The sequence below is a fragment of the Sorex fumeus genome, unplaced genomic scaffold, assembly GCF_029834395.1.
Source record: "Sorex fumeus unplaced genomic scaffold, SorFum_2.1 ptg000010l, whole genome shotgun sequence".
Classification (NCBI taxonomy): Eukaryota; Metazoa; Chordata; class Mammalia; order Eulipotyphla; family Soricidae; genus Sorex; species Sorex fumeus.
Window position 1 is genome coordinate 2,727,503 of NW_026606067.1, and position 15,195 is coordinate 2,742,697.

The 15,195-nt window shown below is 46.4% G+C and overlaps 1 pseudogene; it reads left to right on the plus strand.

The window, feature by feature from the left end:
• LOC130019921 (apoptotic chromatin condensation inducer in the nucleus-like) overlaps nucleotides 1-15,195 on the plus strand; it is a 48,484-nt pseudogene that overhangs the window by 13,388 nt on the left and 19,901 nt on the right.

Here is a 15,195-nt window from a genome sequence, read left to right on the forward strand (position 1 = left end):
GGTGAATCATATGCAAGGCCTTAATCCCTGTACTATCTCTACAGCCACTAAACTTTTTTTCTTACACTGTATCTATCATCATTTTTATCAAAATTTTTTAATTGAATTTCAAATTTGCTAAAAATTCTATGTGAAAATAAAATCCCCATAATAGTTTTCCTTTTTAATGATATTTTTGTCACTGAACATTTAGTTGCTTCTACTTTTGCCCCAAGATATTCAGTAAATTAAACATGGCTTTTATTATTAAAATTCCACTTTGGAGCCTGAGTGATAGTACAGCAGGTAGGACATTTGCCTTGCACCTGGCCTACCTAGGTTCAACCCAGGTTCGATCTGTGGCATCCCATGTGGTCCCAGGAGCACTGCCAGGAGTAATTCCTGAGTACAGAGCTAGGAATAACCCCTGAGTATGGCCAGGTGTGACCGAAAAAGCTCCCCCTCAAAAAATAAATAAAATAATAAAATTCCCTTTACTATGTGAACCAATTTTGTCCTTGCGTCTCTTAGAAAGTTCTCATTTGCTCTTCAAGCCAGTGCTCACCCTTGAACTCTGTTGTCACTTGCTTGTCTCTAAGTATTTTTGCTTGAATTTTTCCACTGTGAAAAAGTCCCCATTCTCTTTTGAACATGTATTTTGTCTCTCTCCTCTCATGTCTTTCTAAATAAGTTTCATTCAATGAAAGCTATCTTGCAGAGAGAGAGAGAGAGAGAGAGAGAGAGAGAGTAAGAGAGAGAGAGAGAGAGAGAGAGAGTTCAGGCACATTTCACTGCAGCAGTTCTGAAAGATCAGAAAGTATTTGGGGCATCTATTTTTAGTATTTTGTATTGTGAGATGCATATCGACCTCATTGGGGTCCCCTGAGTAGAAATTTCTCTGGATTGTCCACTGGGAGAGTGGTCTCATATTTGACTTAGATCAGTCTATTATCAGAAAGAATGAATGAAAGTTATCTTAATAAAATCGAAACCAGGGGATTTTGCTGAAGCTGCTTTCAAACCATGAATGACCTATGCTGACATAAGGAAAGAATAAAGCTTACAAGGGTTGGTTTCTATATGATTGTTTTGGGGGTTTTCCAGTTTAAAAAGTGTTATTTACTAGTACTGTAAAATGTATGCCAAAAATATGTCTTCAAATGCAGAAGAGATAATTAGGTTTCACTGTCCTGGGTCAAAAAGGAATTACTTTCTGGCTGATCTCTAAAATGCTGGCCATCTGCCTGGTATTTCTCCTCAATTTCACACTTTGGAAAGGCCTCCAGGCAGACACCCTTCAAGATTGGTACCAATCCTGATGGGTTATACCAACATAACCCTTTACCCACTTCCCAAAGCAAACTGCTCATTTTGAATCTATAAATAGAAGGATTTCCAAAATTAACCTCAGCTTCTAAAAATTATTGGTTTTGTGTCATGTTTCCTGTAGTGTAGTTATCTGATTATAAGCCAGCAAAATGCATGGAATTTATAATAAAGATATCTCACCTGAATCTTCAAGCTGATAGAATTTTAACTAGATTGTGCTCATTTCCTCACAAAAACTAGCTCTAGGCAAATTTGTGGAAAGGACAAAAAAGTATGTTTAGATATTCTTGCATTGATGTTTTGGGGTATCCTTACATGTTCCCTCTTTACCTGAAAAACATTCACACCAGGTTAAAAGCACAAGCAGCCATGTAAAATGTTATTCCTCCCAGATATTATCACCTTACCGGGAACATTTCTCAGACCTTAAGGTGTGAAAGTCTTTATTTCAATGCAGCTCCTAGCTCATCTTGCTGGATAAGGCCCAGGAATCTACTTTAGGGACTCTTATGTAGGTGGTGGAGAAGCACCCCAGTAAAAGGAAGAAGCTAGGATGTCATCCACCAGGGGCCAGGAATATGGTTCAGCGATAGACCACTTGACTTATAAATGTGAGGTAGGTCCTAGATTCAATCCCTGGCACTACACACACACACACACACACACACACACACACACACACACACACACCTGAATTAATTAAGTTTGGTTCTTTGCCTGTGGCTCCTCAAATGGAACCAGTAAGTATTCTCAATATGCCCCCACCCAGGACAAATTTATTCAACTTTCCATCCATCTGGCTGTTTATTCCATTTCCCCACTCATTCACTTCATAGATACACAGTAAATAACAAACTCTCTTAGGGAACTGAAGTGAGTGCATGAGGGGTGAAGTTTCTTAGATGCAAAAAATTCTATCTGCCCAGAAATTCTAATATGGAATTTGGTCAAGCTAACAAGAACCACAGGATGAAACAAATTTTAAATGAGATCAAAATGTTTTGGAAGTTTCTGTTTACTTATTTCTATTTTTGTTTCAAAAAGCAATTTGTGATGGGTCTATGGAATATATATAATAGAGCAGAATGAAAATAACATTGACCAAGAAGCTAGAGAAGTAGATGAAACTAGGGTCAATATGACACGCAAAATGTCTGAACATCCATTCTATATGATTAGAATGATATGGTATGTGGTCTCTAATTTTCTTTCATCAACTAACAGTGTTTTCTGGGTCCATTCATTTTGCAGCGTGGGTCAGACTTCATTTCTTTTTCACAGATAAATAATATTTCATTGCATGAATATTCCTCATGAATAGAATGATGGAATTTGTAATTCCAGTATTAGATATTAATAATGCAGCTATGAACGCTCATGCATAAATTTTTGTGTGGACATGTGTTTTTATTTTTTTTGGGGGGGGGTTATATGCTCAAGAGGAGAACTGCTCAGCCAATTATTCGGGTTTTTTTTTTTTTTGCTTTTTGGGTCACACCCGGCGATGCACAGGGGTTACTCCTGGCTCTGCACTCAGGAATCACTCCTGGCAGTGCCCAGGGGACCATATGGGATGCTGGGAATCGAACCCGGCAAGGCAGACGCCCTACCTGCTGTGCTATTGCTCCAGCCTCTCAGCCAATTATTCTTATATTTAACATTTTGAGGATTTTCTGGACTGTTTTCCACAGTAGTTGTATGTTCTCATATGTCTGGGCCAGAAAGATAATACAGGAGCTAAGTCACTTGTCCGCACATGTCTAACTCTGTTCTGATCCCTGGTACCACATATGGTCCCCTAAACATCACCAGGACTGATTCTGAGCACAGAGCCAAGAACAACCCCTCAGCACAACCAGGTGTGGCGTGCACACACAGAATCGCATGCGTGCGCGCACACACACACACACACACACAAAGTTTGAGAAGTTCTGATTTTTCTCTAACATTTGTTGCTATCTGATTGCGATTATAACCATCCTGTTCAAAGTGAAATAGTATCTCCTTGTGGTTAGATTTGCATTTCCCTTATGACTAATGATGTAAAACATCTTTTCAAGTGCTTATCGTTTATTTTCTTTGGAGAATGTCTGTTAGAATCCTTTGCCCATCATTTAAATTGTGTCATTGGTCTTTTTAATTATTGAATTACAAACATTCTTTACATATTTTATAAAGAAGCTCATTATGTTTGATTTCTTTCAGTTGTATCCTTTGAAGCACAAAACATTTAATGTTCATAAAATCCTGTTTGCTGTTTATGCTTTGGGCATCTTATGTAAGAAACCATTGTCAAGTAAAAGGTCACAAAGATTTACACTTACATTTTGTTCTAGAAAGTTTTTGTTTGGTTTCCGATCCTCCTGTCCCTGGTCTCTACTATCCTCATATCCTGGATTGTTCTTATGTAACATTTAGATATTATAATGAATAGCCCTAAGATACACAATTTTGTATTTTTTTCTGAATGGATGTGGTTGATAACAGTGTCTACTATCATAAATTATTATCTATGGTAACCCATAAAAAAGATTTTTCTGAGGCTTTGGATCCAGGAAACTATTTATTGGGGGCAGGGAGGAGGGTGTGGATATGTCCTAATCAAACTCAGGTTTCATACATGTAAAGCATTTACTCTACACTAAGCTAGATCAGAAGACAGAAAGCAGATCAGTAGTTATCTAGATTTGGGGAAAGAGATAAAGTACTACTAAAGGAAAAGTATTTTGTATATTTTATTTGTTATGTGATTTTAAAATCTCAGATTGATATTGGTGATAGCTATATAACTCTGAGTACTGTAAAAACTTTTGAATTGTATATTTTAATGAGTGAAGCATTTTCAGCTCAACACAGATGTTACCCCTCCCTCCAAAAAACCACAGCAGAGGTTGAAGCATTGTGATAAGGACATGGGTCACTGATGCCGGCTTGGTGCCCACAAAATCAGGACTATCTAGGGATAGTCCAGTTCTATCTTTCTGGAAATCCACCATTAATATATCATTTCTCCTGTCTGAGCTCTGATAAGGGCAAGGTAGCAGAGAGTTCAAGATTACAGTTTCTGGCAGGACCCTAACATGCAATTTTAAAAAATATTTTTATGATTAAGGATGAATTTACTTACTTTGGCAATCCAAACAGGATTTTTTTTTCACATGTTCTGATGCTTTCAGTATATTTTGTTGAATGTACTTGGAGGTCTTTTGTTTAAAGCACTGTTTGGTAATGAAGCTATTGATTAACCGGCCACAGTGATTTTAGTCAATAGTCAGAATCACTGTTCACGACGTAAAATGGACTTTAACCACAAAACTAACCGTGACTCATATGCAATGAATTGAAAGACACTGCAAAATTAAATTAAATTTTTAAGAAAGCCACAGAAACTGAGACCTGAGAGGTAGTGCAGAGGTTAAGGCACTTGCCTTGCTTATGGTCAATTGAGGTTTGATCACTAGCACCACATAAACCCCCCCCACCCCAAGCACAGAGCCATGACTAGTTCCTCAGCACCACTAGGTATGACCCCATTTTCACACCCCAAAATGCCACAGAAACTATAAAAAAGATTTTTTTCTCTCTGTTTGTTTTGGGGAAGACCAAACAGAGAGAAAAAAAATCTTTTTTATAGTTTCTGTCTTGGTGCTCAGAAGTCATTCCTGGTATTGCTCAGGGTACCATGTAATGTCAGGGGTTGCAATAGAGGGGCGGGGGGGGGGGAGGTTCTCACACGAAAAACACATGTTCCAGCTTTGAGATGTTTATGGGTCCCTGAAAAACAGATTTTTTTAAAGCACAGTGCTCAATGAACAGTCTCATATAAGTTCTTGGTGAGCAGTCGTTCAAAAGCATCTTGAGCTATTTTGCTGTCTGAAGCTATTTTGCTGTCCCAAGCCCTCCACCCAAACACTGGCTGGGACGTGTGGCTCTGTGTAGAGCACACACCTCCCCCAGTCACCCGCACTGCAGCCACAAAACAGCAAACCATAACATAAAAGGCCTGAGGGGACTCATCTTGTTGCTGCTTCCATCATCTTCCAGAACTCTCTTCTCCCTGATGGTCTTTCTAGCAAGGAGCAAGTACGAAAGGAATCCAGGAGGGGGGCTGGATGGATAGTACAGCGGGCAGTGTATTTTCCTTGCACCCAGCCAAGCCCGGTTCGATTCCCAGCATTCCATATGGTCCCCTGAGCACTGCCAAGAGTAATTCCTGAGTACAGAGCCAGGAGTAACCCCTGAGCATCGCCAGGTGTGACCCAAAAAGCAAAAAAAAAAAAAAAAAAAAAAAAAAGGGAATCCAGGAGACTCTTAGGAGATGAGATGAGATGAGATCAGCCAGAGAGCCCGGCTGTGGATGCTGAGAAATAGCCCTGTGGCTTAGAACATACACATATGCCACATATGGCAAGTTTATGGCCCGGGTTTGAGTCCCTGGTTTCTAGATCCCTGATTTTGGCAGCTCTATCTGCAGTCCTCAGCATGACAAGTAATTTCTGGCAACCCCAGGATGAGAAGGGGTAGGTACCATGTCCAGGATGTGTGGCCCCTGGTGAGCACCTGTGCAGGCACTGCCATGGTGTGCACCCCCCACTCCCAACCCTAGGTTCCACCACAAAACCCCCATGAAGGGAAGGAGCAGGGAGGGAAAGAAAACAAAGAGCAAGACTTGCAACCGTGACATCACCTTGTGAGAGAATCGGCTGACCACCCCATTTTCAGAAAAGAAAAGAAATCACCAGGTTCCTGCTGGACGTTCACCTTCCTGAAGCCAATAGAAAGTTGCTCCTGAGGCTACTACCCGCTCCTGTACCCCTGGGGAGGGAGCATCACTCCCTTTTGGAGAACACTGCTCTATAAAATTAAATGGAAACACTATTTGATGGTTATTCAGGGATGGGACAGAAAGGACTTTGGAGCTTTACATTTCTAACTATCTAAACTGATTTTTTGGGGGGGTCGTTGTTTGATTGGTTTTAGACTTCACGTGGCTCTGTGCTCAGGGTCGTGGCCATAGCCACGTGCTAGGCCAGTGTCTTAACCTTTGTACCATTTCTCTGGCCCTTAGCTGATTCTCCTAAGTACAGGGAGAATCAGAACGGTGTTGCTGACCTTTTATTTTGTCCCACAGGGACAACGACTGTCGTACTGGAAAGAGAGGTGCAGAGAGATCTGATGCCTGCTGCTGACGGCAGAGCAAACGTTCCGTTCTGGCCCCGACTCTCAGTCCCTGAGAATCCAGAGGCCTGGCAGGAGCCGCATTTTGGATGCCTGCGGACGCTCTTCCCCAGGGTAACCAAGCAACAAGGGCAACTGCCAACTCTCTTGGCCCTCTAGCCCCTGCAAAAACTCTCGAGCATCACACGCTAATGACCTGGGTTTGATTCTCAGCAACCCATATGGTCCCCTGAGCCCTGCCAGGAGTGATCACGACTGAAGAGCCAGGAGAAGCCCTGAGCTCACACCAGGTGTGTAACAAAACCCCCAAAATAAGATAACATTAGCTAAGGGGTTTTTTTGCACTCCCACCCCTGCCATTCATCCTCATTTCTACCAAAGGAATTTGTACTTGATCCTACATTGAACCCTTTAGTGATTCTGGGGAAGGGGGCCGGGGAGGGAAGGAGGGCCACAGCCAGTGTTGCTCGGGGGCCACTCCTGGCTCTGTGCTCTCAGATCGCTCCTACTCGGGAACCATATCATATTCAGTGCTGGGGATCCAACCTGGACCAGCTGTGTGAGAGGCAAGCGCCGTCAGCTCTGCACTATCTGCCCGGAGACTCGGGGTTTTCCCAAGCAAGTTAGCTGGTGGGAAACGCAGCGCTGCAAGGCAGTAAGTACAGCAGGTGGGCCCCTCCAAGAAGCCCCTGCACACCCTTGGTCATCTGTCGGGGTCCTCTGGAGGTTAGGTACCTCGGGAAGGAGGAAGGACGTTTCGGCATCCCGGTTCCCAGAACGCAGGCAGAACAGAGAGCTGCATGCAGCAGCCTGGGGGTCGAGGGGTGCGGGGGGAGGGGATTCCTACTTCCTGACACTGGGACTGGTTCCCAGGAAACCTGCATGCGCCTTCCTCCACTCTGCTTCACAGCCCAAACCCGGCCCTTCCTCGCGCTGCAGTGAGTCTCTTGTGATGCTAATGCAGGGCGGGCGGAACTGGTTACCAGGGAAACCCCAGGGCGCCTGGGCTGGGGCGCTCCACACCAACCCAAACCCGGGAGGGAAGGGTGGAGTCCACACTCCAAACTGGGCAGTGCCACCAAGAGGCTGGGGGGAGGGGGGGAGGGCTGGATGCAACTGGGGGGGGGGGGGGTTCTGCTGGGTGATAACATTTTTCCCCCCAGAAAAAAGGCATCTCTAGGCCGCAGGTTGAACCCTACTGCGGATGGCAAGTGAGTTCACCCCTCCTTCCGGCATGATGAAGAAGGGGGCTTGGGGGGCTCCCAGCCGGTGGACTTGGGAAGGTCTGGGGGACAATGGTGGGCTGATGAGGGCGTGGGAGCACCACGTGCTTCACACCTCACCTTGCACCCCTCTAGGTCTGGTTGTCCCTCCCCCCCCCTTTCTACTAAAAGTATGATTTAGCATCGGCTGCCTAACTGGGTCCCTTGGGTGCTGTTCTCATCAACTGGGCAAGGCTGGAGAGGGCTGTGGGGCTGTTTTGAGCCCCGCTGGGCGCCGGCAAGTGTGTGTGTGTGTGTGTGTGTGTGTGCGTGTGTGTGTGTGTGTGTGTGTTGGGGGTGGGGGGCTGAGATTGCTGGAAGATGAAGGTCTCACCTGTGCAGTGGGTCCCTGGCCAAGCGGAGATGGAGGGTCTCACTGGCCTTGGTCAGCCTGCAGGTGTCTGAGCAGCACCTGTTGGAGCAGGGAAGCTGACCCACCCCACACATTGGAAAGGTAACAGTGGGACCTCCCCCCAACTCAGGCCCTCTCTCTTTTCAGTTAGTATCCTTCCAAGACTAACAGACACCCTTAGTGTCAGACTGACCAGAGAGAGCCTGCAGGAAACCTCAGTAATAGCGCCACTGACTACTGACTGCTAGAGGCTGACTGGCTGCAGAGCACTGCAGGGAGTTCCCACAGGGCTGCCCTCCTGAAGGCCAGTGTAAGACCCAGAGAGGGGAGAGAGAACAGAGACTAAGATGCCTGCGTGGGGCTGGAGAGCTAGTACAGGAGGGTGGGCACTGGCCTAGCGGTCAACCAGGACGGCTATGTGCCTTGCTGGAATCCCAGCACCCCACAGGGACCCTGAGCACATGGGACTCCGGAATACAGAGCTAGGATAATAGCACTGTAGCACTGTCCTCCCATTGTTCATTGATTTGCTCGAGCGGGCACCAGTAATGTCTCACAACAAGTTTGTTGTTACTGTTTTGGGCATATTGAATACGTCACAGGGAGCTTGCCAGGCTTTGCCGTGTGGGTGTGATACTCTTGGTAGCTTGCTAAGCTCTCCAAGAGGGGCAGAGGAATCAAACCCGGGTCGGCCATGTCGGCAGAGTGCAAGGCAAACGCCTTACCCGCTGTGCTATAGCTTTTGTTATACATAAAAAGTATATAAGAAAAAATTTAAATAATTAAAATTAGGGGCCAGAGCAATAGCACAGAGACAGGGCATTTGCCTTGCATGCGGCCAACCAAGGTTCCATCCCTGGCACCCCATATGGTCCCCTGAGCCTTGCCAGGTGTGATCCCTGAGCACAGAGCCAGAAGTAAGCCCTAAGCACTTCGGGGTGGGCCAAAAAAAACAAAACAAAATAAAAATAAAAGTGCAAAGGTACTGTTCTCACTATGCTAATTACTCAAGATTGCGGATAGCTACTCTGACTATCCCCAATCCTGAGCCCATTTCAGGGCTAGCGGGGGCGGGGGGGGAGCTCCTGAAGGGGAGCAGAATGGGGGACAGTCAGCCAGGACTAGGATCATGTCACTGGGTCTTGTTCTCTCCTCTCCAAGTGTAATTGTCCTGAGTGTCAAGTCTATGCTCAGCTCTTTGAAAAAGGCACCCCAGTGTTGGAGCCAGAGTACAGCAGGGAAGGTGCTTGCCTTGCACATGACTGACCCGGGTTCCATTCCCAGCATCCCAGAGGGTCCCCAAGCCCCACAAGAAGTGACCCCTAAGGACAGAGTCAGGAGTGCGCCTTGGGCACCCCGGTGGTCCCTGGATGCACAGGTGCCCTCCACTTCTCCCTCTAATTCTATGAGAAGACTGTAGGCTCAGAGGGAGAAAAAAGTACTTGCAGCCCAGGGCAAACCTCCGGTTCTGTAACCTCCAGCCAGAGACCTGAGTAGCTTAGTTTCCTCAGAAAGAGTGAGATATGGGGACCAGATGAAGTCAGGGTGGGGAAATTACATGAAGGAAGCCTGGGTTCCATCCCCAGCACCACATACACAATAAAGAGATGCAAACAAGACATTGGGGAAATGCAGGTGATGCAGTGTCTGGCACACCTAGATTCCACGCTCTGCTCCCTGAGGTCCTGTCGGGAAGAAACACATTAAGAAACAAACCGAACTGAACGAAAACAAGATCAAAACGCAATTTTTCCAAGGAGAGACAATGAATTTTAAATTCCGACGGACTAACCCTGAACTAACTCCAGGAACTATCTCCCCTCAGGAATGACCTGGGATCCCTTGGGATAAGGACCCAGAATTCCTTGGGGCTCCTGGTTTCCACACCGTGTTTCTTTGTGGGGATAGTGGTTCAATGTTGTAGAGCCTTGGGCTCTGCTTAACTTTGTAACACCGATTCCATTTTGATCACATCTGTTCAGAACACAATTCAAACTTTGTCCGAATCATATTCTGCTTCCAACTCAAAGGGTGAAAAGGAATAATTACCACCTTTGGTAGAAGCCCAGGATGAGATCTGTCTAATAAGGGTTCCCTTCTTTCCCATTCTTTCTCAATATATTGTTTTCCCTTCAATGTTTCCAAGTTGGGGGTGAGAGAAACTAAATCATTATGTACAACATAGACAAAACTCTGAAAGGAAAACAGTTCAACTTAAATTTCATGACAGTGCAAATGTGTCTGTAACTTAAGGGTTTATTTTGGCGGGCAGGGGTGGGTAAGGTATGCCCAGGATAGAACTCAAGGTTTTGTACCAGTAAGACATAAGCTGTGCTTCTAGTGCCTCATCCCTTGGCCACAAATGGCATTTAAAAAATAATTTTCAAGGGACCGGAGAGATCACACAGTGGCTTGCCTTGTAGGCAGCCAATCCCTGTTCTATTCTCAGCATCCCCAAAGACTCCCCCTCAGTCCCATCAAGAGTGATTCCTGACACATCAGGAGTAAGCCCTGAGAACAGCTGAGTGTGGTCCAAAAACAAACAAACAAACAAACAAAAAGGTGTGCTATTTTTTTAAATATGATTTTTTTAAATTTAAGTTAGGCCAGACAGTTGTTAAGTCTAGTTATATGTAAAGAGCCCCCAACAAATCATTAAGTCCTCAAGAGTCTTGATAGAAGTATTTCCCCCAAAAAAGAAACTGCATACCCAGCCCAGGTTTAAAAAGACCTTGAAGACTGGGAGGGAGTACAGTGGTTAGGGCACATGCCCAAAATGTCCCTGACACAGGTTTGATTCAGGTACAGTATGGTCCCCATGCATAGCCGGGTTTGGCCCTGGAGTCTCCCCCCCCCCCAACACACACACATACACCCTTGTGGTACCTTACGTATTTATGGCTCCACAGGGCCGAAGCAGCATTATAACCTTTGGGCCTTGTGCTGAATTGATGGTCTGGTTGGATGAGAACTGCATGGGGGAAGAGCGTGGGAGGATCCAACCTCCTGAGGATGGCTTGGACAGTCCAAAGGTAAAGACCCTGGGTCCAGGCAGATGGCTCAGAGGAGTGGGCTGATGACTGGCACATTCAAGGTCCTGAATTTGATCCCTGCATAGCACTTGGTATAGCCATGATGGTCCCGAGCACTGCTGGGCCCTTGGCATAGAAAGATCATTCATGCCCATCAAGCACTGCAGGAAATGGCCCTCAGGCCTCAGGTACTGATGAGTGTGGCCCCTATTATAAAGTAAGTAAAGTAAAGTAAAGGCCCTCCCGTTGATCATCGATTTGCTCGAGCGGGCCCAGTAACGTCTCCATTGGAGACTTTGTTGTTACTGTGTTTGGCAGTTTGGCATATCGAATACGTCACGGGGAGCTTGCCAGGCTCTGCCGTGTGGGCGAGATACTCTCGGTAGCCTGCCAGGCTCTCCAAGAGGGGCGGAGGAATCGAACTCGGGTCGGCCATGTTGGCTTCGTGCAAGGCAAACGCCCCACCGCTGTGCTAAAACAGACCTCATTTTTATTTGATTATTTGGTTTGGGTTTGGGGTGACACTCTGAGGCTTTACCCAGCTCCTTGGGAGTCACTCCCAGCAGTGCTGGGTGATCACGTGGTAGCCTGAATCAAACTCAGGATTTTTATATGCAAAGTATAAAGCACTCATCCAGTCTGGTGGCCTATCTTTCTGGCCTCTAGACCTTCTTTTAATTTTTGTTGTGTTGTTTGTTTTTTGAGTAATACTCAGCAGTGCTGAGGGCTTTCTCTTGACTCTGTGCTCAGGGATGACTCCTTGTGGGACTCCAGAAACCTTTTATGGTACTGGGGATCGAAAACAGGGTCGGGTCTATGCAAGGCAACACCTTTGCTGCACCTTATCTCTCTGGTCCCTAGATCTCATTTTCAATCAAAGAAACTGAAATCAGGGACTGGAGCGATAGTACGGGGGGGGGGGGGGGGGGTAGGGCGTTTGCCTTGCACGCGGCAGACCCGGGTTTGATTCCCAGCATCCCATATGGTCCCCTGAGCACCGCCAGGAGTAATTCCTGAGTGCAGAGCCAGGAGTACCCCTGTGCATTGCCAGGTGTGACCCAAAAAGCAAATAATAATAATAAATAAATAATTTTTAAAAAAGAAACTGAAATCAAAGACCACAACGTTTAGGGTCAGAGAGATAGTACAAAGGATACATAGTAAGGCATATGCTTATGGATCCTCCGAACACTGCCAGCAGCGTTCCCCAAGCTAGGTAGTCCTGAGTCCCATTTGGTGGGTGTGACCCTCCACCCCCCAAAAAAAGGTCACAACTTTTTATGGGTTGTTTCTCACTGGTATGGGTGAATAAAAAAGTAGTGGGTGCCTTTTACTGAGTACCCGTGATAGCTCCTGAACTAAGTCTTTGAAAGCTTCTGTAACTAGGAAATGATGATGAAGCTAAACAGGGCTGACTCAAACCCCCAGGCTCAAAACCATCTGTTTGTTGGGTCAGAGTGTATGAACATTAATTAGGTCTCCTGAAAAATATTGTCAAATTACTTCCCAGGAGTACACATCAAAACAAACCCTCCTACCAATCAGCTCTACCCTCACCCAAGAAATTCATCACAATTTGAACAAAGATAAGTGCAAAAATGAAGTGTTCATTAAGAGAAATAGTGGGATGAACTATGCTAAGTCCTATTTTGTTCTTCCTGAAAATGGCTCTTTTGAAGAATTTTAAGCAAAATGCTCCTAGTATTTTAAGCCAATAAAACATCGCAGCCAAATGACCACTCGGAGTATCCCCCAATCACAAGAAGTGAACTTCAACATCACCTGGCTGGGGAGTAGAGATTGAGATATGGATCACAACTGGTAGTGCTCAGGACTTACTCTTGACTTTGTGATCAGGGGCCACTCCTGGCTGGTGCTCGGGGAACAACTGGGCTTCAAACCAGGGTCAGTGGCATGCAAGGCAAGAGCCTTAAGCCCCGTACTATCTGTCTAGCCCCATTGCACCATTTTTTATGTGTCTCACTCTTAAGCATTTATGATAGAAAACTTAAAAACAAAGATACCCTCATGGTTCGAGAGATGACTTAAGTGGCTGGAGGTCACGCCCAAGTTTGATACTCACATGGTAACCAGAGAATCACAGGGTGCAGCCCCATGGGACAGCCTTTGACCACTGCAGTGTGTCCCCTAAACAAACAACTCCAAAACTAAAAGAAGTAAAACAAAAGACACCTCAAAATTCTATTATTTATATCAGCATCTATGAGATGAGAAGAGGATACTGTTAAAAGAAAATTCACGGGGGTATGGTGCCGCCAGCAGGTCAATCTGTACCTGTGAGGCGAGTGCATCAGCAGCCTCATGGCGCCTTCAGACTTCCAGATACCCCAAAATTGCTGCTGTGCCTTTGGCCAGACCCCAAAATCTTGGGGCAAAGTTTACCAAGAAAGTAAACAGTCAAAAGTTAGGTATTTGGGAAACACACCCACAAACCACCTCCGGCTCAGCTATATAATTGGAGGCATGACCTCTCTGGCCCTGATTGAACTGCTTAATGGACATGATCCCAGAGACTCAGAAATGAATCTCAGAACCCAGTGGCTTTAGGTAGAAATGCGTCTGGTCTCTGCAGTAGGCTACCGGTGCTGGGCCAACCCAGGTGGGAATAGGTTTCATGCCTTGGCCTGTTCCCCCTGGTGGCCCAGTGGCCGCCATCTGTCTGAGGCCACTGGATAGTCACATTTGGGGCCCCCAGTGACGAGAAACACAGGGCCTCACGGGATGGGGGTGGAGCCGGGCTTGTCCGCCCCACCCCAACGAGACCCCAAGTCATCACCCACGAATGGCCTCTCTGGCTCCTGATCAAGCTGCTTAACGGCCATGATCCCAGAGACTCAGAAACAAATCTCAAAACCCAGTGGCTTTTGGCAGAAATGCATCCGGACTCCACAGTACGTTACTGTCGCCAGGCCACCCAGGGAGGAAAGGGTGTTGTCCCTCCGCCTGCTCCCTCTTGGCAACTTGGTGGCTGTCATCCTCCAGAGGCCATTGGACAGTCAGGCTTGGGCCCACAGTGATGAAACTTGTTGGGCCTCACGGGATGGGGGTGGGGGGAGCCGGGCCTGTCCTCTCCACCCCAACGAGACCCCAAGTCATCGCCCACAAACGGCCTCTCTGGCTCCTCATCAAGCTGCTCAACAGCCTTGATTCAGAGACTCAGAAACAAATCTCAAAACCCAGCGGCTTTTGACAGAAATGTGTCCGGACCCCCCCGCAGTAGGTTACTGTCGCTGGGCCACCCCAGGGGGGAATGGGTGCTGTCCCTCCGCCTGCTCCCTCTTGGCGACTTGGTGGCTGTCATCCTCCAGAGGCCATTGGACAGTCAGGCTTGGGCCCACAGTGATGAAACTTGTTGGGCCTCACGGGATGGGGGTGGGGGGGAGCCGGGCCTGTCCTCCCCACCCCAACGAGACCCCAAGCCATCGCCCACGAACGGCCTCTCTGGCTCCTCATCAAGCTGCTCAACAGCCATGATTCCAGAGACTCAGGAGCAGATCTCTAAACCCAGTGGCTTTTGGCAGAAATCCCTCCAGATTTAAGTGTTAAAATTTCGGAATTTCAAAACCACATGGCCCTACTGCAGCCACACGACATCTTATGTTATTCATAACCAGCAGTAGAACACAAATTGTCTATTGTTGCCTTTTCAGCAGATCTGAGTGTTGGGGTAAAATCTCAAATAATGGTGGGTCTGGTGTTGAAAGAGTGAATGTGATCAAAGTTGAGAGAGAGTAATGTGGAAATCATCTGCCCCACAGGCAGGGGGAGGGTGTGGGATGGGGGTATACTGGGGTTGTTGGGGGTGGAGAATGGGCACTGGTGAAGGTACGGGTGTTTCATTGTATGGCTAAGACTTAGACCCAAAAGCTTTGTAACTGCTCTCATGGTGATTCAATAAATAAAATTATTAAAAAATGGAAAAAAAAAGTAAGGTGGAGTTCATGCACAATTCGATCAGCTAATCAGTGGCTGAATAAATAGCAGCACTCCTACAAAAAAAAAAAAAGAAAAAAAAGAAAAAGAAAATTCAGAGAATTGATTT